The sequence below is a fragment of the Phyllobates terribilis genome, unplaced genomic scaffold, assembly GCF_046119375.1.
Source record: "Phyllobates terribilis strain yellow unplaced genomic scaffold, ASM4611937v1 Scaffold_13__5_contigs__length_258822181, whole genome shotgun sequence".
NCBI classification, from domain to species: domain Eukaryota; kingdom Metazoa; phylum Chordata; class Amphibia; order Anura; family Dendrobatidae; genus Phyllobates; species Phyllobates terribilis.
Genome location: NW_027362773.1, coordinates 179074529 through 179097181, shown reverse-complemented (window position 1 = coordinate 179097181; position 22653 = coordinate 179074529). Strand labels below are relative to the sequence as shown.

Genomic DNA, 22653 nt, shown 5'->3' with positions numbered 1-22653 from the left:
TGGAGTATAATACAGGATGTAACTCAGGATCAGTAATGTGATGTATGTACACAGCGACTGCAGCAGCAGAATAGTGAGTGCAGCTCTGGAGTATAATACAGGATGTAACTCAGGATCAGTAATGTAATGTATGTACACAGTGACTGCACCAGCAGAATAGTGAGTGCAGCTCTGGAGTATAATACAGGAGGTAACTCAGGATCAGTAATGTAATGTATGTACACAGTGACTGCACCAGCAGAATAGTGAGTGCAGCTCTGGAGTATAATACAGGAAGTAACTCATGATCAGTAATGTAATGTATGTACACAGTGACTGCACCAGCAGAATAGTGAGTGCAGCTCTGGAGTATAATACAGGAGGCAACTCAGGATCAGTAATGTAATGTATCTACACAGTGACTGCACCACCAGAATAGTGAGTGCAGCTCTGGAGTATAATACAGGATGTAACTCAGGATCAGTAATGTAATGTATGTACACAGTGACTGCACCAGCAGAATAGTGAGTGCAGCTCTGGAGTATAATACAGGATGTAACTCAGGATCAGTAATGTAATGTATGTACACAGCGACTGCAGCAGCAGAATAGTGAGTGCAGCTCTGGGGTATAATGCAGGATGTAACTCAGGATCAGTAATGTAATGTATGTACACAGTGACTGCACCAGCAGAATAGTGAGTGCAGCTCTGGAGTATAATACAGGATGTAACTCAGGATCAGTAATGTAATGTATGTACACAGCGACTGCAGCAGCAGAAAAGTGAGTGCAGCTCTGGAGTATAATACAGGATGTAACTCAGGATCAGTAATGTAGTGTATGTACACTGTGACTGCACCAGCAGAATAGTGAGTGCAGCTCTGGGGTATAATACAGGATGTAACTCAGGATCAGTAATGTAATGTATGCACACAGTGATTGCACCAGGAGAATAGTGAGTGCAGCTCTGCAGTATAATACAGGAGGTAACTCAGGATCAGTAATGTAATGTATGTACACAGTGACTGCAAAAGCAGAATAGTGAGTGCAGCTCTGGAGTATAATACAGGATGTAAATCAGGATCAGTAATGTAATGTATGTATACAGTGACTGCACCAGCAGAATAGTGAGTGCAGCTCTGGGGTATAATACAGGATGTAACTGAGGATCAGTAATGTAATGTATGTACACAGTGACTGCACCAGCAGAATAGTGAGTGCAGCTCTGGAGTATAATACAGGAGGTAACTCAGGATCAGTAATGTAATGTATATACAGTGACTGCACCAGCAGAATAGTGAGTTCAGCTCTGGAGTATAATACAGGATGTAACTCAGGATCAGTAATGTAATGTATGTACACGGTGACTGCACCAGCAGAATAGTGAGTGCAGCTCTGGAGTATAATACAGGATGTAACTCAGGATCAGTAATGTAATGTATGTACACAGTGACTGCACCAGCAGAATAGTGAGTGCAGCTCTGGAGTATAATACAGGATGTAACTCAGGATCAGTAATGTAATGTATGTACACAGTGACTGCACCAGCAGAATAGTGAGTGCAGCTCTGGAGTATAATACAGGATGTAACTCAGGATCAGTAATGTAATGTATGTACACAGTGACTCCACCAGCAGAATAGTGAGTGCAGCTCTGGAGTATAATACAGGATGTAACTCAGGATCAGTAATGTAATGTATGTACACAGTGACTGCACCAGCAGAACAGTGAGTGCAGCTCTGGGGTTTAATACAGAAGGTAACTCAGGATCAGTAATGTATGTACACAGTGACTGCACCAGCAGAATAGTGAGTGCAGCTCTGAGGTATAATACAGGATGTAACTCAGGATCAGTAATGTAATGTATATACAGTGACTGCACCAGCAGAATAGTGAGTTCAGCTCTGGAGTATAATACAGGATGTAACTCAGGATCAGTAATGTAATGTATGTACACGGTGACTGCACCGGCAGAATAGTGAGTGCAGCTCTGGAGTATAATACAGGATGTAACTCAGGATCAGTAATGTAATGTATGTACACAGTGACTGCACCAGCAGAATAGTGAGTGCAGCTCTGGAGTATAATACAGGAGGTAACTCAGGATAAGTAATGTAATGTATGTACACAGTGACTGCACCAGCAGAATAGTGAGTGCAGCTCTGGAGTATAATACAGGAGGTAACTCAGGATCAGTAATGTAATGTATGTACACAGCGACTGCAGCAGCAGAAAAGTGAGTGCAGCTCTGGAGTATAATACAGGATGTAACTCAGGATCAGTAATGTAGTGTATGTACACTGTGACTGCACCAGCAGAATAGTGAGTGCAGCTCTGGGGTATAATACAGGATGTAACTCAGGATCAGTAATGTAATGTATGCACACAGTGATTGCACCAGGAGAATAGTGAGTGCAGCTCTGGAGTATAATACAGGAGGTAACTCAGGATCAGTAATGTAATGTATGTACACAGTGACTGCAAAAGCAGAATAGTGAGTGCAGCTCTGGAGTATAATACAGGATGTAAATCAGGATCAGTAATGTAATGTATGTATACAGTGACTGCACCAGCAGAATAGTGAGTGCAGCTCTGGGGTATAATACAGGATGTAACTGAGGATCAGTAATGTAATGTATGTACACAGTGACTGCACCAGCAGAATAGTGAGTGCAGCTCTGGAGTATAATACAGGAGGTAACTCAGGATCAGTAATGTAATGTATATACAGTGACTGCACCAGCAGAATAGTGAGTTCAGCTCTGGAGTATAATACAGGATGTAACTCAGGATCAGTAATGTAATGTATGTACACGGTGACTGCACCAGCAGAATAGTGAGTGCAGCTCTGGAGTATAATACAGGATGTAACTCAGGATCAGTAATGTAATGTATGTACACAGTGACTGCACCAGCAGAATAGTGAGTGCAGCTCTGGAGTATAATACAGGATGTAACTCAGGATCAGTAATGTAATGTATGTACACAGTGACTGCACCAGCAGAATAGTGAGTGCAGCTCTGGAGTATAATACAGGATGTAACTCAGGATCAGTAATGTAATGTATGTACACAGTGACTCCACCAGCAGAATAGTGAGTGCAGCTCTGGAGTATAATACAGGATGTAACTCAGGATCAGTAATGTAATGTATGTACACAGTGACTGCACCAGCAGAACAGTGAGTGCAGCTCTGGGGTTTAATACAGAAGGTAACTCAGGATCAGTAATGTATGTACACAGTGACTGCACCAGCAGAATAGTGAGTGCAGCTCTGAGGTATAATACAGGATGTAACTCAGGATCAGTAATGTAATGTATATACAGTGACTGCACCAGCAGAATAGTGAGTTCAGCTCTGGAGTATAATACAGGATGTAACTCAGGATCAGTAATGTAATGTATGTACACGGTGACTGCACCGGCAGAATAGTGAGTGCAGCTCTGGAGTATAATACAGGATGTAACTCAGGATCAGTAATGTAATGTATGTACACAGTGACTGCACCAGCAGAATAGTGAGTGCAGCTCTGGAGTATAATACAGGAGGTAACTCAGGATAAGTAATGTAATGTATGTACACAGTGACTGCACCAGCAGAATAGTGAGTGCAGCTCTGGAGTATAATACAGGAGGTAACTCAGGATCAGTAATGTAATGTATATAAAGTGACTGCACCAGCAGAATAGTGAGTTCAGCTCTGGAGTATAATACAGGATGTAACTTAGGATCAGTAATGTAATGTATGTACACAGTGACTGCACCAGCAGAATAGTGAGTGCAGCTCTGGAGTATAATACAGGAGGTAACTCAGGATCAGTAATGTAATGTATGTACACGGTGACTGCACCAGCAGAATAGTGAGTGCAGCTCTGGAGTATAATACAGGATGTAACTCAGGATCAGTAATGTAATGTATGTACACAGTGACTGCACCAGCAGAATAGTGAGTTCAGCTCTGGAGTATAATACAGGAGGTAACTCAGGATCAGTAATGTAATGTATGTACACAGTGACTGCACCAGCAGAATAGTGAGTGCAGCTCTGGAGTATAATACAGGATGTAACTCAGGATCAGTAATGTAATGTATGTACACAGTGACTGCACCAGCAGAATAGTGAGCGCAGCTCTGGAGTATAATACAGGATGTAACTTAGGATCAGTAATGTAATGTATATACAGTGACTGCACCAGCAGAATAGTGAGTTCAGCTCTGGAGTATAATACAGGATGTAACTCAGGATCAGTAATGTAATGTATGTACACAGTGACTGCACCAGCAGAATAGTGAGTTCAGCTCTGGAGTATAATACAGTATGTAACTCAGGATCAGTAATGTAATGTATGTACACAGTGACTGCACCAGCAGAATAGTGAGTGCAGCTCTGGAGTATAATACAGGATGTAACTCAGGATCAGTAATGTAGTGTATGTACACTGTGACTGCACCAGCAGAATAGTGAGTGCAGCTCTGGGGTATAATACAGGATGTAACTCAGGATCAGTAATGTAATGTATGCACACAGTGATTGCACCAGGAGAATAGTGAGTGCAGCTCTGGAGTATAATACAGGAGGTAACTCAGGATCAGTAATGTAATGTATGTACACAGTGACTGCAAAAGCAGAATAGTGAGTGCAGCTCTGGAGTATAATACAGGATGTAAATCAGGATCAGTAATGTAATGTATGTATACAGTGACTGCACCAGCAGAATAGTGAGTGCAGCTCTGGGGTATAATACAGGATGTAACTGAGGATCAGTAATGTAATGTATGTACACAGTGACTGCACCAGCAGAATAGTGAGTGCAGCTCTGGAGTATAATACAGGAGGTAACTCAGGATCAGTAATGTAATGTATGTACATAGTGACTGCACCAGCAGAATAGTGAGTTCAGCTCTGGAGTATAATACAGGATGTAACTCAGGATCAGTAATGTAATGTATGTACACGGTGACTGCACCAGCAGAATAGTGAGTGCAGCTCTGGAGTATAATACAGGATGTAACTCAGGATCAGTAATGTAATGTATGTACACAGTGACTGCACCAGCAGAATAGTGAGTGCAGCTCTGGAGTATAATACAGGATGTAACTCAGGATCAGTAATGTAATGTATGTACACAGTGACTGCACCAGCAGAATAGTGAGTGCAGCTCTGGAGTATAATACAGGATGTAACTCAGGATCAGTAATGTAATGTATGTACACAGTGACTCCACCAGCAGAATAGTGAGTGCAGCTCTGGAGTATAATACAGGATGTAACTCAGGATCAGTAATGTAATGTATGTACACAGTGACTGCACCAGCAGAACAGTGAGTGCAGCTCTGGGGTTTAATACAGAAGGTAACTCAGGATCAGTAATGTATGTACACAGTGACTGCACCAGCAGAATAGTGAGTGCAGCTCTGAGGTATAATACAGGATGTAACTCAGGATCAGTAATGTAATGTATATACAGTGACTGCACCAGCAGAATAGTGAGTTCAGCTCTGGAGTATAATACAGGATGTAACTCAGGATCAGTAATGTAATGTATGTACACGGTGACTGCACCGGCAGAATAGTGAGTGCAGCTCTGGAGTATAATACAGGATGTAACTCAGGATCAGTAATGTAATGTATGTACACAGTGACTGCACCAGCAGAATAGTGAGTGCAGCTCTGGAGTATAATACAGGAGGTAACTCAGGATAAGTAATGTAATGTATGTACACAGTGACTGCACCAGCAGAATAGTGAGTGCAGCTCTGGAGTATAATACAGGAGGTAACTCAGGATCAGTAATGTAATGTATATAAAGTGACTGCACCAGCAGAATAGTGAGTTCAGCTCTGGAGTATAATACAGGATGTAACTTAGGATCAGTAATGTAATGTATGTACACAGTGACTGCACCAGCAGAATAGTGAGTGCAGCTCTGGAGTATAATACAGGAGGTAACTCAGGATCAGTAATGTAATGTATGTACACAGTGACTGCACCAGCAGAATAGTGAGTTCAGCTCTGGAGTATAATACAGGAGGTAACTCAGGATCAGTAATGTAATGTATGTACACAGTGACTGCACCAGCAGAATAGTGAGTGCAGCTCTGGAGTATAATACAGGATGTAACTCAGGATCAGTAATGTAATGTATGTACACAGTGACTGCACCAGCAGAATAGTGAGCGCAGCTCTGGAGTATAATACAGGATGTAACTTAGGATCAGTAATGTAATGTATATACAGTGACTGCACCAGCAGAATAGTGAGTTCAGCTCTGGAGTATAATACAGGATGTAACTCAGGATCAGTAATGTAATGTATGTACACAGTGACTGCACCAGCAGAATAGTGAGTTCAGCTCTGGAGTATAATACAGTATGTAACTCAGGATCAGTAATGTAATGTATGTACACAGTGACTGCACCAGCAGAATAGTGAGTGCAGCTCTGGAGTATAATACAGGATGTAACTCAGGATCAGTAATGTAGTGTATGTACACTGTGACTGCACCAGCAGAATAGTGAGTGCAGCTCTGGGGTATAATACAGGATGTAACTCAGGATCAGTAATGTAATGTATGCACACAGTGATTGCACCAGGAGAATAGTGAGTGCAGCTCTGGAGTATAATACAGGAGGTAACTCAGGATCAGTAATGTAATGTATGTACACAGTGACTGCAAAAGCAGAATAGTGAGTGCAGCTCTGGAGTATAATACAGGATGTAAATCAGGATCAGTAATGTAATGTATGTATACAGTGACTGCACCAGCAGAATAGTGAGTGCAGCTCTGGGGTATAATACAGGATGTAACTGAGGATCAGTAATGTAATGTATGTACACAGTGACTGCACCAGCAGAATAGTGAGTGCAGCTCTGGAGTATAATACAGGAGGTAACTCAGGATCAGTAATGTAATGTATGTACATAGTGACTGCACCAGCAGAATAGTGAGTTCAGCTCTGGAGTATAATACAGGATGTAACTCAGGATCAGTAATGTAATGTATGTACACGGTGACTGCACCAGCAGAATAGTGAGTGCAGCTCTGGAGTATAATACAGGATGTAACTCAGGATCAGTAATGTAATGTATGTACACAGTGACTGCACCAGCAGAATAGTGAGTGCAGCTCTGGAGTATAATACAGGATGTAACTCAGGATCAGTAATGTAATGTATGTACACAGTGACTGCACCAGCAGAATAGTGAGTGCAGCTCTGGAGTATAATACAGGATGTAACTCAGGATCAGTAATGTAATGTATGTACACAGTGACTCCACCAGCAGAATAGTGAGTGCAGCTCTGGAGTATAATACAGGATGTAACTCAGGATCAGTAATGTAATGTATGTACACAGTGACTGCACCAGCAGAACAGTGAGTGCAGCTCTGGGGTTTAATACAGAAGGTAACTCAGGATCAGTAATGTATGTACACAGTGACTGCACCAGCAGAATAGTGAGTGCAGCTCTGAGGTATAATACAGGATGTAACTCAGGATCAGTAATGTAATGTATATACAGTGACTGCACCAGCAGAATAGTGAGTTCAGCTCTGGAGTATAATACAGGATGTAACTCAGGATCAGTAATGTAATGTATGTACACGGTGACTGCACCGGCAGAATAGTGAGTGCAGCTCTGGAGTATAATACAGGATGTAACTCAGGATCAGTAATGTAATGTATGTACACAGTGACTGCACCAGCAGAATAGTGAGTGCAGCTCTGGAGTATAATACAGGAGGTAACTCAGGATAAGTAATGTAATGTATGTACACAGTGACTGCACCAGCAGAATAGTGAGTGCAGCTCTGGAGTATAATACAGGAGGTAACTCAGGATCAGTAATGTAATGTATATAAAGTGACTGCACCAGCAGAATAGTGAGTTCAGCTCTGGAGTATAATACAGGATGTAACTTAGGATCAGTAATGTAATGTATGTACACAGTGACTGCACCAGCAGAATAGTGAGTGCAGCTCTGGAGTATAATACAGGAGGTAACTCAGGATCAGTAATGTAATGTATGTACACAGTGACTGCACCAGCAGAATAGTGAGTTCAGCTCTGGAGTATAATACAGGAGGTAACTCAGGATCAGTAATGTAATGTATGTACACAGTGACTGCACCAGCAGAATAGTGAGTGCAGCTCTGGAGTATAATACAGGATGTAACTCAGGATCAGTAATGTAATGTATGTACACAGTGACTGCACCAGCAGAATAGTGAGCGCAGCTCTGGAGTATAATACAGGATGTAACTTAGGATCAGTAATGTAATGTATATACAGTGACTGCACCAGCAGAATAGTGAGTTCAGCTCTGGAGTATAATACAGGATGTAACTCAGGATCAGTAATGTAATGTATGTACACAGTGACTGCACCAGCAGAATAGTGAGTTCAGCTCTGGAGTATAATACAGTATGTAACTCAGGATCAGTAATGTAATGTATGTACACAGTGACTGCACCAGCAGAATAGTGAGTGCAGCTCTGGAGTATAATACAGGATGTAACTCAGGATCAGTAATGTAATGTATGTACACAGTGACTGCACCAGCAGAATAGTGAGTGCAGCTCTGGGGTATAATACAGGATGTAACTCAGGATCAGTAATGTAATGTATGTACACAGTGACTCCACCAGCAGAATAGTGAGTGCAGCTCTGGAGTATAATACAGGATGTAACTCAGGATCAGTAATGTAATGTATGTACACAGTGACTCCACCAGCAGAATAGTGAGTGCAGCTCTGGAGTATAATACAGGATGTAACTCAGGATCAGTAATGTAATGTATGTACACAGTGACTGCACCAGCAGAATAGTGAGTGCAGCTCTGGGGTATAATACAGGATGTAACTCAGGATCAGTAATGTAATGTATGTACACAGTGACTGCACCAGCAGAATAGTGAGTGCAGCTCTGGAGTATGATACAGGATGTAACTCAGGATCAGTAATGTAATGTATGTACACAGTGACTGCACCAGCAGAATAGTGAGTGCAGCTCTGGAGTATAATACAGGATGTAACTCAGGATCAGTAATGTAATGTATGTACACAGTGACTGCACCAGCAGAATAGTGAGTGCAGCTCTGGGGTATAATACAGGAGGTAACTCAGGATCAGTAATGTATGTACACAGTGACTGCACCAGCAGAATAGTGAGTGCAGCTCTGAGGTATAATACAGGATGTAACTCAGGATCAGTAATGTAATGTATGTACACAGTGACTGCACCAGCAGAATATTGAGTGCAGCTCTGGAGTATAATACAGGATGTATCTCAGGATCAGTAATGTAATGTATGTACACAGTGACTGCACCAGCAGAATAGTGAGTGCAGCTCTGGGGTATAATACAGGAGGTAACTCAGGATCAGTAATGTAATGTATGCATACAGTGACTGCACCAGCAGAATAGTGAGTGCAGCTCTGGAGTATAATACAGGAGGTAACTCAGGATCAGTAATGTAATGTATGTACACAGTGACTGCACCAGCAGAATAGTGAGTGCAGCTCTGGAGTATAATACAGGATGTAACTCAGGATCAGTAATGTAATGTATGTACACAGTGACTCCACCAGCAGAATAGTGAGTGCAGCTCTGGAGTATAATACAGGAGGTAACTCAGGATCAGTAATGTAATGTATGTACACAGTGACTGCACCAGCAGAATAGTGAGTGCAGCTCTGGAGTATAATACAGGAGGTAACTCAGGATCAGTAATGTATGTACACAGTGAGTCCACCAGCAGAATAGTGAGTGCAGCTCTGGGGTATAATACAGGAGGTAACTCAGGATCAGTAATGTATGTACACAGTGACTGCACCAGCAGAATAGTGAGTGCAGCTCTGGAGTATAATACAGGATGTAACTCAGGATCAGTAATGTAATGTATGTACACAGTGACTCCACCAGCAGAATAGTGAGTGCAGCTCTGGGGTATAATACAGGAGGTAACTCAGGATCAGTAATGTAATGTATGTACACAGTGACTGCACCAGCAGAATAGTGAGTGCAGCTCTGGGGTATAATACAGGATGTAACTCAGGATCAGTAATGTAATGTATGTACACAGTGACTCCACCAGCAGAATAGTGAGTGCAGCTCTGGAGTATAATACAGGATGTAACTCAGGATCAGTAATGTAATGTATGTACACAGTGACTCCACCAGCAGAATAGTGAGTGCAGCTCTGGAGTATAATACAGGATGTAACTCAGGATCAGTAATGTAATGTATGTACACAGTGACTGCACCAGCAGAATAGTGAGTGCAGCTCTGGGGTATAATACAGGATGTAATTCTTTCATCTAGTGGAGTCACTTTCTGCGGGGGGCTGTGCGGTCTTCTCCCCCTGTATTAGCAGTGACTTTTCTCCCTGATGAGAGGTGACAGCTTCATTACTGGCGTCGCTCCTTCCCTGATGATTATGGCTGTATACGCCGTGTGTGGAGCTGACAGACAGATTTGGCCACAATACGGTACAATCTTGGGTGGATCCGGTTGCTCTCTCATCCTTCATGGATCTGATATTGCTGTGAATGATCACAGTTGGATCCGGTCACCAGGTGACATGTGAACCGGCAGCCGCAGATTGTTAATGCTTCAATGGCTGCGGAGCTGCAGAAAGGAGGAGACCTTGTGAGCCCAAAGCTGCCGCCCTAAGGCCACGGCCCCACTATCGGTATAAGGCCACGGCCCCACTATCAGTATAAGGCCACGGCCCCACTATCAGTATAAGGCCACGGCCCCACTATCAGTATAAGGCCACGGCCCCACTATCAGTATAAGGCCACGGCCCCACTATCAGTATAAGGCCACGGCCCCACTATCAGTATAAGGCCACGGCCCCACTATCAGTATAAGGCCACGGCCCCACTATCAGTATAAGGCCACGGCCCCACTATCAGTATAAGGCCACAGCCCCACTATCAGTATAAGGCCACGGCCCCACTATCAGTATAAGGCCACGGCCCCACTATCAGTATAAGGCCACAGCCCCACTATCAGTATAAGGTCACGGCCCCACTATCGGTATAAGGCCACGGCCCCACTATCGGTATAAGGCCACGGCCCCACTATCGGTATAAGGCCACGGCCCCACTATCGGTATAAGGCCACGGCCCCACTATCAGTATAAGGCCACGGCCCCACTATCGGTATAAGGCCACGGCCCCACTATCAGTATAAGGGCACGGCCCCACTATCGGTATAAGGCCACGGCCCCACTATCGGTATAAGGCCACGGCCCCACTATCAGTATAAGGCCACGGCCCCACTATCGGTATAAGGCCACGGCCCCACTATCGGTATAAGGCCACGGCCCCACTATCAGTATAAGGCCACGGCCCCACTATCAGTATAAGGCCACGGCCCCACTATCAGTATAAGGCCACGGCCCCACTATCAGTATAAGGCCACGGCCCCACTATCAGTATAAGGCCACGGCCCCACTATCAGTATAAGGCCACGGCCCCACTATCAGTATAAGGGCACGGCCCCACTATCGGTATAAGGCCACGGCCCCACTATCAGTATAAGGCCACGGCCCCACTATCAGTATAAGGCCACGGCCCCACTATCAGTATAAGGCCACGGCCCCACTATCAGTATAAGGCCACGGCCCCACTATCAGTATAAGGGCACGGCCCCACTATCAGTATGTGGTCAGTATTCGGTCAGTATTTTTTCTCAGGGGTTGGAGCCAAAACCAGGTGAGGAACAATCAGAGAAAAGGTCTAATAGAAACAAGTCACCAATTCTGCATTTATCACCCACTGCTGGGAAAGAATACTGACCGAATACTGACCGAATACTGACCGGATACTGATAGTGGGGCTGTGGGGTTAGTCTGTGACTTTCCACGAGATCAGCACACTTCTCTCCTGAAATACTCTGTACTGCTCATATCCCTTCTGAAATACTCTGTGCTGCTGTGAATATTTCAAGCAGCTGTAGGTACAGAGCGGCTCCTGGATCACAGCGATCATGGCACAGCGATGACGTCACTCAGGACACAGTCATGTGACTTAGCCTGAAGGTGATTGGGCGAGAACTTTCTCACCTTCTGGTGACATTGAAACTTTCTGGCGGCAGCAGAACTCCTAGAAGTGGCGGCGTGTAATAAATAGGCGGCGAGTGCGGTTAGAAACGCGCCCGGGGAATATTTACAGAACGCGCTAAGGATTTTTTCCCCAGAGGTTAATAAATTTACTTCCAGATCAATTTGCTCCTGATAGAGAGAGAGGAAGTGAACAGTTCCGGCGCGGCGGTAATGGCGGCGTCTCCTTCGCTGCCGATGATTTACGGCCATGATTAGCAGCTCATAAACTATTTAAAATACAAGTCTAATTAGTTTTCAGGGCCGGCCCGCGCCGCGCCGTTATGTTTTACTTTTCTCACTCCGCACTTTTTAATTAAATCTGAATGTCACAATAAATTTTAAGTGTTTTATTACCAGAGCGTCGAACAAGCAGTTCATATGACAGGGGCTGGGGAAACCCCGTGTGGGAGGGGTACGGAGCGAGAAGAGGCCACTCCCACCGGGCGGAGAAGTTAAAGTGGACTACTCTCTATGAGCAGCATGGCACAATGTAACAGCACAATAGTGAGTGCAGCTCTGGAGGTGACTGAACGATATGACATGATGTAACAGCAGAATAGTGAGTGCAGCTCTGGAGGTGACTGGAGGATAAGACATGAAGTAACAGCAGAATAGTGAGTGCAGCTCTAGAGGGGACTGGAGGATAAGAAAGTATCTCAGAATGAGTGATGCATTCTCATGGTGACTGGATATTACAGAAGTTTGGGGACAGGTGGAGCTCCGCTGCTATGCTGCATGGATATCGGCCCGGACTCCTTCTTCCCCGGGCAGCACCCCCCCATCATGGCTCCCGCCTTAGTGGCTCCTCGCAGTTGTCGCTCTTCCCCTGGGCGACGTTTCCACTCTTCTCCGTGTAGAATTATTAGAATATTTGTCACTATGTGTCAGGCTCCGCTGTAAAGTCCCCGTTGCGGCGCGTCCCTCTAATGCGCGGGATTTATGGCGTTACCCCCCAGATAGTGATGTGAGAGTCTGTGAATAACGATATTGTTAATGTCATCTTCATCGTTAGCAGCAGCGATTTCCCTGAGTAATCTCCATTGACGGCTGTAATTAGCATATTTGCTTTGATGGCAGCCGGAGAGGAGATTCTATTAGGGATTTGTGAGACTTTATATTAACTGCCTGAGATGCAGGTTATTATGTTATTAAGAGGAATGACGGAGCGCAAGGCTGCGCACAAGGACGGGAAGGAATGAAGACACGACGGAGCCCCGACACAGGGCCAGATCACATCCGAAGGCGACGGCGCTCCACTCACCTCCAGAGCTGCACTCACTATTCTGCTGTTACATCGTATGCTACACTCCATTAAAAGACATTTTCAGCACACGCACGGCATCAGAATCAGTGCACAGTCCGTGATTAATATTCTAAAGAAGAGAAGAAACTTTGTCACTTACTTATTTATCCATATGTGAAAATTACTGACAAAACTCTCTCCAAAACTCTCTCCAAAACTCTCATGACACCGGTTCCATTTTTAACATACATAAAAAACACGGACGTCTGAATGAGACCCTAGACACCTTTTACACAAAGAGCTGAATTCACAATTCTTCATTCTTTAGTCACTTCCAGAGATGAAGTTATGAAGCTGCTACAGAATAACACTATTTACTACAGTCACATTCTGAGCGGAGTCCTGGCTACACTTCAAGGTCACTATCAAGGGCGTCGGGAGCCCAAATATCCCCAGTCACAGATACAGGGTTGTTACAGATGATTTTAGTGCAGATTTACATGTCACAAAAAGAACAGAAGGAGGTGGGGGGATATTAGCAGAAGCAGCAGCCATCAGTGGTCGTCCGATGGATTGAGAGGCTTCCGGAACATCCGACATTCATTGTTCTACATTATGTTTCTGGATATAAATATAAACTGATAACAGAAGCCGGAGACAAGGAGAATCCAGCGCTCAGGACGTGTCGATACCTGGCTGACAGCTCCGAGCTGTCAATTAACCCCTGGTCATCGCGAGATAACGATCAGATCCTCAGCACGGTCTAATACCTTATTCCATTAGGATTACGATAGAGGAGAAGAGAAAGAGGGCGAACATATTATAATAGTTATATTCCTGTATAAAGGGGACAGTATTATAGTAGTTATATTCTTGTACATAGGGGGCAGTATTATAGTAGTTATATTCTTGTACATAGGGGCAGTATTATAGTAGTTATATTCTTGTACATAGGAGCAGTATTATAGTAGTTATATTCTTGTACATAGGGGGCAGTATTATAGTAGTTATATTCCTGTACATAGGGGCAGTATTATAGTAGTTATATTCTTGTACATAGGGGGCAGTATTATAATACTTATATTCCTGTATATAGGGGCAGTATTATAGTAGTTATATTCTTGTACATAGGAGCAGTATTATAGTAGTTATATTCTTGTACATAGGGGCAGTATTATAGTAGTTATATTCTTGTACATAGGAGCAGTATTATAGTAGTTATATTCTTGTATATAGGGGCAGTATTATAATAGTTATATTCCTGTATAAAGGGGACAGTATTATAGTAGTTATATTCTTGTACATAGGGGGCAGTATTATAGTAGTTATATTCTTGTATATAGGGGCAGTATTATAGTAGTTATATTCTTGTACATAGGGGGCAGTATTATAGTAGTTATATTCTTGTACATAGGGGCAGTATTATAGTAGTTATATTCTTGTATATAGGGGCAGTATTATAGTAGTTATATTCTTGTACATAGGGGGCAGTATTATAGTAGTTATATTCTTGTACATAGGGGGCAGTATTATAGTAGTTATATTCTTGTATATAGGGGGCAGTATTATAGTAGTTATATTCTTGTATATAGGGGCAGTATTATAGTAGTTATATTCTTGTACATAGGAGCAGTATTATAGTAGTTATATTATTGTACATAGGAGCAGTATTATAGTAGTTATATTCTTGTACATAGGGGGCAGTATTATAGTAGTTATATTCCTGTACATAGGGGGCAGTATTATAGTAGTTATATTCTTGGACATAGGGGGCAGTATTATAGTAGTTATATTCTTGTACATAGGGGGCAGTATTATAGTAGTTATATTCTTGTATATAGGGGCAGTATTATAGTAGTTATATTCTTGTACATAGGAGCAGTATTATAGTAGTTATATTATTGTACATAGGAGCAGTATTATAGTAGTTATATTCTTGTACATAGGGGGCAGTATTATAGTAGTTATATTCCTGTACATAGGGGCAGTATTATAGTAGTTATATTCTTGTACATAGGGGCAGTATTATAGTAGTTATATTCTTGTATATAGGGGCAGTATTATAGTAGTTATATTCTTGTACATAGGAGCAGTATTATAGTAGTTATATTCCTGTATATAGGGGGCAGTATTATAGTAGTTATATTCTTGTACATAGGAGCAGTATTATAGTAGTTATATTCCTGTATATAGGGGGCAGTATTATAGCAGTTATATTCTTGTACATAGGGGCAGTATTATAGTAGTTATATTCTTGTACATAGGAGCAGTATTATAGTAGTTATATTCTTGTACATAGGGAGCAGTATTATAATAGTTATATTCCTGTATATAGGGGCAGTATTATAGTAGTTATATTCTTATATATAGGGGCAGTATTATAGTAGTTATATTCCTGTACATAGGGGCAGTATTATAGTAGTTATATTCTTGTACATAGGGGGCAGTATTATAGTAGTTATATTCTTGTACATAGGAGCAGTATTATAGTAGTTATATTCTTGTATATAGGGGCAGTATTATAGTAGTTATATTCTTGTACATAGGGGGCAGTATTATAGTAGTTATATTCTTGTACATAGGAGCAGTATTATAGTAGTTATATTCTTGTACATAGGAGCAGTATTATAGTAGTTATATTCTTGTACATAGGGAGCAGTATTATAATAGTTATATTCCTGTATATAGGGGCAGTATTATAGTAGTTATATTCTTATATATAGGGGCAGTATTATAGTAGTTATATTCCTGTACATAGGGGCAGTATTATAGTAGTTATATTCTTGTACATAGGGGCAGTATTATAGTAGTTATATTCTTGTACATAGGAGCAGTATTATAGTAGTTATATTCTTGTACATAGGGGGCAGTATTATAGTAGTTATATTCTTGTATATAGGGGGCAGTATTATAGTAGTTATATTCCTGTACATAGGGGCAGTATTATAGTAGTTATATTCTTGTACATAGGGGGCAGTATTATAATACTTATATTCCTGTATATAGGGGCAGTATTATAGTAGTTATATTCTTGTATATAGGGGCAGTATTATAGTAGTTATATTCCTGTACATAGGGGCAGTATTATAGTAGTTATATTCTTGTACATAGGGGCAGTATTATAGTAGTTATATTCTTGTACATAGGAGCAGTATTATAGTAGTTATATTCTTGTACATAGGGGCAGTATTATTGTAGTTATATTCTTGTACATAGGGAGCAGTATTATAATAGTTATATTCCTGTATATAGGGGCAGTATTATAGTAGTTATATTCTTGTATATAGGGGCAGTATTATAGTAGTTATATTCCTGTACATAGGGGCAGTATTATAGTAGTTATATTCTTGTACATAGGGGCAGTATTATAGTAGTTATATTCCCGTACATAGGGGCAGTATTATAGTAGTTATATTCTTGTACATAGGAGCAGTATTATAGTAGTTATATTCTTGTACATAGGGGCAGTATTATAGTAGTTATATTCTTGTACATAGGAGCAGTATTATAGTAGTTATATTCTTGTACATAGGGGCAGTATTATAGTAGTTATATTCTTGTACATAGGGGCAGTATTATAGTAGTTATATTCTTGTACATAGGAGCAGTATTATAATAGTTATATTCCTGTATATAGGGGCAGTATTATAGTAGTTATATTATTGTATATAGGGGCAGTATTATAGTAGTTATATTCTTGTATATAGGGGCAGTATTATAGTAGTTATATTCCTGTACATAGGGGCAGTATTCTAGTAGTTATATTCTTGTACATAGGGGCAGTATTATAGTAGTTATATTCCTGTACATAGGGGCAGCATTATAGTAGTTATATTCTTGTACATAGGGGGCAGTATTATAGTAGTTATATTCCTGTATATAGGGGCAGTATTATAGTAGTTATATTCTTGTATATAGGGGCAGTATTATAGTAGTTATATTCTTGTACATAGGGGGCAGTATTATAGTAGTTATATTCTTGTACATAGGGGACAGTATTATAGTAGTTATATTCTTGTACATAGGGGACAGTATTATAGTAGTTATATTCCTGTATATAGGGGGCAGTATTATAGTAGTTATATTCTTGTATATAGGGGCAGTATTATAGTAGTTATATTCTTGTACATAGGGGCAGTATTATAGTAGTTATATTCTTGTACATAGGAGCAGTATTATAGTAGTTATATTCTTGTACATAGGGGCAGTATTATAGTAGTTATATTCTTGTATATAGGGACAGTATTATAGTAGTTATATTCTTGTACATAGGAGCAGTATTATAGTAGTTATATTCTTGTACATAGGGGGCAGTATTATAGTAGTTATATTCTTGTACATAGGGGCAGTATTATACTAGTTATATTCTTGTACATAGGAGCAGTATTATAGTAGCTAAATTCTTGTACATAGGGGCAGTATTATAGTAGCTATATTCCTGTATATAGGGGGCAGTATTATAGTAGTTATATTCTTATACATAGGGGCAGTATTATAGTAGTTATATTCTTGTATATAGGAGCAGTATTATAGTAGTTATATTCTTGTATATAGGGCAGTATTATAGTAGTTATATTCTTGTACATAGGGGCAGTATTATAGTAGTTATATTCTTGTACATAGGGGGCAGTATTATAGTAGTTATATTCTTGTACATAGGGGGCAGTATTATAGTAGTTATATTCTTGTACATAGGAGCAGTATTATAGTAGTTATATTCTTGTATATAGGGGCAGTATTATAGTAGTTATATTCTTGTACATAGGGGCAGTATTATAGTAGTTATATTCTTGTACATAGGAGCAGTATTATAGTAGTTATATTCTTGTACATAGGGAGCAGTATTATAATAGTTATATTCCTGTATATAGGGGCAGTATTATAGTAGTTATATTCTTATACATAGGGGCAGTATTATAGTAGTTATATTCTTATATATAGGGGCAGTATTATAGTAGTTATATTCCTGTACATAGGGGCAGTATTATAGTAGTTATATTCTTGTATATAGGGGCAGTATTATAGTAGTTATATTCCTGTACATAGGAGCAGTATTATAGTAGTTATATTCTTGTACATAGGGGGCAGTATTATAGTAGTTATATTCTTGTACATAGGGGGCAGTATTATAGTAGTTATATTCTTGTACATAGGAGCAGTATTATAGTAGTTATATTCTTGTATATAGGGGCAGTATTATAGTAGTTATATTCTTGTACATAGGGGCAGTATTATAGTAGTTATATTCTTGTACATAGGAGCAGTATTATAGTAGTTATATTCTTGTACATAGGGAGCAGTATTATAATAGTTATATTCCTGTATATAGGGGCAGTATTATAGTAGTTATATTCTTATACATAGGGGCAGTATTATAGTAGTTATATTCTTATATATAGGGGCAGTATTATAGTAGTTATATTCCTGTACATAGGGGCAGTATTATAGTAGTTATATTCTTGTACATAGGGGCAGTATTATAGTAGTTATATTCCTGTACATAGGGGCAGTATTATAGTAGTTATATTCTTGTACATAGGGGGCAGTATTATAATACTTATATTCCTGTATATAGGGGCAGTATTATAGTAGTTATATTCTTGTATATAGGGGCAGTATTATAGTAGTTATATTCCTGTACATAGGGGCAGTATTATAGTAGTTATATTCTTGTACATAGGGGCAGTATTATAGTAGTTATATTCCTGTACATAGGGGCAGTATTATAGTAGTTATATTCCTGTACATAGGGGCAGTATTATAGTAGTTATATTCTTGTACATAGGAGCAGTATTATAGTAGTTATATTCTTGTACATAGGGGCAGTATTATTGTAGTTATATTCTTGTACATAGGGAGCAGTATTATAATAGTTATATTCCTGTATATAGGGGCAGTATTATAGTAGTTATATTCTTGTATATAGGGGCAGTATTATAGTAGTTATATTCCTGTACATAGGGGCAGTATTATAGTAGTTATATTCTTGTACATAGGGGCAGTATTATAGTAGTTATATTCCCGTACATAGGGGCAGTATTATAGTAGTTATATTCTTGTACATAGGAGCAGTATTATAGTAGTTATATTCTTGTACATAGGGGCAGTATTATAGTAGTTATATTCTTGTACATAGGAGCAGTATTATAGTAGTTATATTCTTGTACATAGGGGCAGTATTATAGTAGTTATATTCTTGTACATAGGGGCAGTATTATAGTAGTTATATTCTTGTACATAGGAGCAGTATTATAATAGTTATATTCCTGTATATAGGGGCAGTATTATAGTAGTTATATTATTGTATATAGGGGCAGTATTATAGTAGTTATATTCTTGTATATAGGGGCAGTATTATAGTAGTTATATTCCTGTACATAGGGGCAGTATTCTAGTAGTTATATTCTTGTACATAGGGGCAGTATTATAGTAGTTATATTCCTGTACATAGGGGCAGCATTATAGTAGTTATATTCTTGTACATAGGGGGCAGTATTATAGTAGTTATATTCCTGTATATAGGGGCAGTATTATAGTAGTTATATTCTTGTATATAGGGGCAGTATTATAGTAGTTATATTCTTGTACATAGGGGGCAGTATTATAGTAGTTATATTCTTGTACATAGGGGACAGTATTATAGTAGTTATATTCTTGTACATAGGGGACAGTATTATAGTAGTTATATTCCTGTATATAGGGGGCAGTATTATAGTAGTTATATTCTTGTATATAGGGGCAGTATTATAGTAGTTATATTCTTGTACATAGGGGCAGTATTATAGTAGTTATATTCTTGTACATAGGAGCAGTATTATAGTAGTTATATTCTTGTACATAGGGGCAGTATTATAGTAGTTATATTCTTGTATATAGGGACAGTATTATAGTAGTTATATTCTTGTACATAGGAGCAGTATTATAGTAGTTATATTCTTGTACATAGGGGGCAGTATTATAGTAGTTATATTCTTGTACATAGGGGCAGTATTATACTAGTTATATTCTTGTACATAGGAGCAGTATTATAGTAGCTAAATTCTTGTACATAGGGGCAGTATTATAGTAGCTATATTCCTGTATATAGGGGGCAGTATTATAGTAGTTATATTCTTATACATAGGGGCAGTATTATAGTAGTTATATTCTTGTATATAGGAGCAGTATTATAGTAGTTATATTCTTGTATATAGGGCAGTATTATAGTAGTTATATTCTTGTACATAGGGGCAGTATTATAGTAGTTATATTCTTGTACATAGGGGGCAGTATTATAGTAGTTATATTCTTGTACATAGGGGGCAGTATTATAGTAGTTATATTCTTGTACATAGGAGCAGTATTATAGTAGTTATATTCTTGTATATAGGGGCAGTATTATAGTAGTTATATTCTTGTACATAGGGGCAGTATTATAGTAGTTATATTCTTGTACATAGGAGCAGTATTATAGTAGTTATATTCTTGTACATAGGGAGCAGTATTATAATAGTTATATTCCTGTATATAGGGGCAGTATTATAGTAGTTATATTCTTATACATAGGGGCAGTATTATAGTAGTTATATTCTTATATATAGGGGCAGTATTATAGTAGTTATATTCCTGTACATAGGGGCAGTATTATAGTAGTTATATTCTTGTATATAGGGGCAGTATTATAGTAGTTATATTCCTGTACATAGGAGCAGTATTATAGTAGTTATATTCTTGTACATAGGGGGCAGTATTATAGTAGTTATATTCTTGTACATAGGGGGCAGTATTATAGTAGTTATATTCTTGTACATAGGAGCAGTATTATAGTAGTTATATTCTTGTATATAGGGGCAGTATTATAGTAGTTATATTCTTGTACATAGGGGCAGTATTATAGTAGTTATATTCTTGTACATAGGAGCAGTATTATAGTAGTTATATTCTTGTACATAGGGAGCAGTATTATAATAGTTATATTCCTGTATATAGGGGCAGTATTATAGTAGTTATATTCTTATACATAGGGGCAGTATTATAGTAGTTATATTCTTATATATAGGGGCAGTATTATAGTAGTTATATTCCTGTACATAGGGGCAGTATTATAGTAGTTATATTCTTGTACATAGGGGCAGTATTATAGTAGTTATATTCCTGTACATAGGGGCAGTATTATAGTAGTTATATTCTTGTACATAGGGGGCAGTATTATAATACTTATATTCCTGTATATAGGGGCAGTATTATAGTAGTTATATTCTTGTATATAGGGGCAGTATTATAGTAGTTATATTCCTGTACATAGGGGCAGTATTATAGTAGTTATATTCTTGTACATAGGGGCAGTATTATAGTAGTTATATTCCTGTACATAGGGGCAGTATTATAGTAGTTATATTCCTGTACATAGGGGCAGTATTATAGTAGTTATATTCTTGTACATAGGAGCAGTATTATAGTAGTTATATTCTTGTACATAGGGGCAGTATTATTGTAGTTATATTCTTATACATAGGGGCAGTATTATAGTAGTTATATTCTTGTACATAGGGGCAGTATTATAGTAGTTATATTCTTGTACATAGGCGCAGTATTATAGTAGTTTTTCTTTTGTCTTCCCCTTACATTACATATTATATGCTCTCTCACACCCGTTCAGCCATTACCCAATTCCCTGTAGATGAAGCTGTTCCCGGTGACCCCGTTCATGTCTCCCCGTTGCAGACCCTCCTGCCGCCTGTCCATCACATTCCCGGGGCCGCGGCACATTCTACATTACAGCCGCAGTGTGAACATGGCTCCGGTGAGGGGGAGATTACTGCTGCGCTTCTCGGCGACTCCTGAAATGAATTGACGCGTCTGAGCGGACGCGATTCTGCACGTTGTGGATCAGAAGGAGATTAGAGGGTCCGCCGCCTCCTGTCCGTGCGATATGATCTGATTACACGGATGCAGCAGAGCTGAATGTGTCATTGAACATCACTGCCGGGTGTAACTACAAGAGGCGCAGGGGTTGTGATCGCGATCGGGGCCCAAAAAGTCCCTTTGGCCTATACGAAAAGACCATTATCATTAGACCTGCAGTAACTGGGCCCCCCCTGGAGCTGTGGTATTGAGGCCCCCTGGAGCTGTGGTATTGAGGCCCCCTGGAGCTGTGGCATTGGAGCCCCCCTGGAGCTGTGGCATTGGAGCCCCCCTGGAGCTGTGGCATTGGGGCCCCCCTGGAGCTGTGGCATTGGAGCCTCCCTGGAGCTGTGGCATTGGAGCCCCCCTGGAGCTGTGGCATTGGGGCCCCCCTGGAGCTGTGGCATTGGGGCCCCCCTGGAGCTGTGGCATTGGAGCCCCC

The 22653-nt window shown here is 40.1% G+C and overlaps 1 protein-coding gene across 3 annotated transcripts in view; it reads right to left on the bottom strand.

Annotated features, from left to right (window-relative positions):
• LMO1 (LIM domain only 1) overlaps positions 1-22653 on the bottom strand; it is a 301575-nt gene that overhangs the window by 241720 nt on the left and 37202 nt on the right. The window contains exon 1 of one of the 3 annotated variants that reach the window (XM_073659078.1): positions 13347-13458. The exons of the other annotated variants lie outside the window; for them this stretch is intronic. The gene's annotated coding sequence lies outside the window, so the exon portion shown is untranslated. Of the gene's footprint in view, positions 1-13346; positions 13459-22653 lie in introns of those variants that run through there. 3 annotated transcript variants of the gene reach the window in all.